General features: G+C 33.3%; 1 protein-coding gene across 7 annotated transcripts in view; it reads right to left on the reverse strand.

The window, feature by feature from the left end:
- LOC124423712 (forkhead box protein O-like) overlaps positions 1 to 2,500 on the reverse strand; it is a 114,888-nt gene that overhangs the window by 1,882 nt on the left and 110,506 nt on the right. The window lies entirely within an intron of this gene.

The following is a 2,500-nucleotide window of genomic DNA, read 5'->3' on the forward strand; positions in this document are numbered from 1 at the left end:
AAACATAACATTCGTTTTCTCAAGATACATCGTTAAAATGATTGGCATTGTTTTATCTAGCTATACGTATCTCATCAAAAATTATTTCAATAATCTTCATTGTTGAAATTTTGATAACAAAAAAAAAAAAAAAAATTGGATCATCAATCTTTGATAACACATGGATCATTTTTTTTGCAAGTGATCTCTATCTAATCTAGTGATATAAATGACAAAACGATTCATTAACACAATTAGTAATACTTTTTCTCGATGATTCACGAATAATTTCACTGTAAATTGTTATTACTTAATAGAAAAAAAAAAGACTAAAAGAAAAACTAAAGAAAAGAATTAAAAAGAAAAAAAAAACTAAAGAAGAGAAAAAATTATTATTATCAATAAACTCAAATGATTTTCACTTTGTTGACAGCGTGCATGCAAGTTATTATTTGTGTTTATTTGCTCTTTTAATAAATGGACACTAGATATCGTCAAGATAAACGGAAAAAGAAACAAAATTTCGATTTGACTAAAAGAGCATCGCTTTTCGATGTCTTATGATCGTGCTAATGTACACCTGTGAAAATATATATATATATACACATACACGTATAATAGCTGGATTCTCATTATTGTTCTAATTCTTTAAAAAAATGTAGAGTCACCTCGCATTTGTGTAAACGCCTTTTCTTTGCGGGGTTTCTCGTTCTTTCGAAGTCATTATCGAATCTATATATACATATATATATTAATAGCCTATGCCTTTCACGAAAAAAAAAGGAAGAAGCCACTTGTGCAAACATCTAACAGATTTTCCAAACTTCCGACGATATTCCACGAAAGGTCAAACATTTCAAACCAATCAAAAAGAATCAGGAACGTTCGAATTGTATCGAACAAAAGTTATATTTTATTTTACTATTACATAATAATTGACATTAATTTTGCAATTACGTTCTTAAGAACGTAATGCCTTTTTTGATCGATGATTCTACGTCAAATATTAAAAGTTCTTATTATATAAAAAAAAAAAAAAAAATATATATATATATATATATATATATATATATATACATACACACATATCAAAGAATAATTAAATAATATTTCTAATTCAGTAATTTTTTCGATCTCCTAATTAATCGAGTAACGGCGGAGTAAGACAATCAAAAAAAAAGGACGAGAAAAGGAAAGAAATGAAAAGATAAGGAAAGGGAAGGAAAAAGGAAAAAAAAAGGAAAGAACCAGGTGGAAACGAAAAATAAGAACGGAAATGAGAGAAATTTCAGAAAAGAGTTCCGAGTTTTCTCCTTTTGCTCGATTTGTTAGCGTAAATCGTAACCGGACGTTCCTCCGGTGTAGTCGTACGATAAAGGATGCGCATGAAGAAGCAAACGATAAAGAAGAAGAAGAAGAAGAAGAATAAGAAGAAAGGGATGAGAAGAGAGGAATAGTCCAAAAAAAAAAAAGAAATAAAAAAGTAGAAGTAGAAGTAGAAGTAGAAGTAGAAGTAGAAGAAGAGAAAAAGGTAGAAGAAAAAGAATAGAAGTCAAAGGAGAATAAGAATAAGACGAAAAGGGGGGAAGAAGAAAGGGGAGGAGGAGGATGAGAAGGAGTATGAGGAGGAGAAGGAAAAAGAAGAGAAAGGGAAGGAAAAAAAGAGGAAGGAAGGGAAGGGGAGGTGAAGAAAGGGAAGGAAAAAAATAGAGAAGAAGAAGGGGAGGAGAGCGTTTGAACGGAAGCATTGTTTAGAAAGAATTCGATATATATCTACTCGTGGAAAAGAGATGGAAGAGAAACGAATCCAACCCTCTCCCTTTCTCTCTCTCTCTCTCTACCAAACGTGATTTACATGCACGCCAACTATCGTCGTTCGCTTTTATCGTAGCACTTTTCGCGTAGCCCACGCATATATATATATATATATATATATATATATATATGTATGTACCTATACGATTCGTATAGTTCAAAGTATAGAAAGACAGGAATAAAAAGAGAGAGAGAGAGAGAGAGAGAGAGAGAGAGAGAGAGACGGAGAAAAGAGAAGAGAGAAAGAAAGAGAGAGAGAGAGAGGGAGAGAGAGAGAGGAGACGGACGGACGGGGTTCGTTCGAAATCCGGGAATTGGGTTTTACGTTTGGCACGTCATTACTTTGTTTATGAGCGCGGGAACGCGCTGAGACAGGGAAGAGTAAGTGTGGCTCGTCCGGCTAATATTTACCGGTCGGTCAAGCGCGTCGCGCCATTTTCCTCGGTCCTTCGCAAAAGGTTTTAAACTACTAATACACACGTGCACAGCACACGTGTGAAATAGGTTGAAAGAGAAAAAGAAATTTTAGCGATTTTACACAGAAAAATTGAAAGAGAATAAAATAAAAGAGTATCACAGATCATATATATATATATATATGTATAGATATATATATCCGCCTAACACTAACTACTGTCCTTCTGCCCACACTTTGGCAAAGAACCAATGTGGAATAATTTCTGCGTTTAGAAACGACGCGTTTCGT

This window comes from Vespa crabro, chromosome 4, assembly GCF_910589235.1.
Source record: "Vespa crabro chromosome 4, iyVesCrab1.2, whole genome shotgun sequence".
In the NCBI taxonomy this organism is placed as follows: Eukaryota; Metazoa; Arthropoda; class Insecta; order Hymenoptera; family Vespidae; genus Vespa; species Vespa crabro.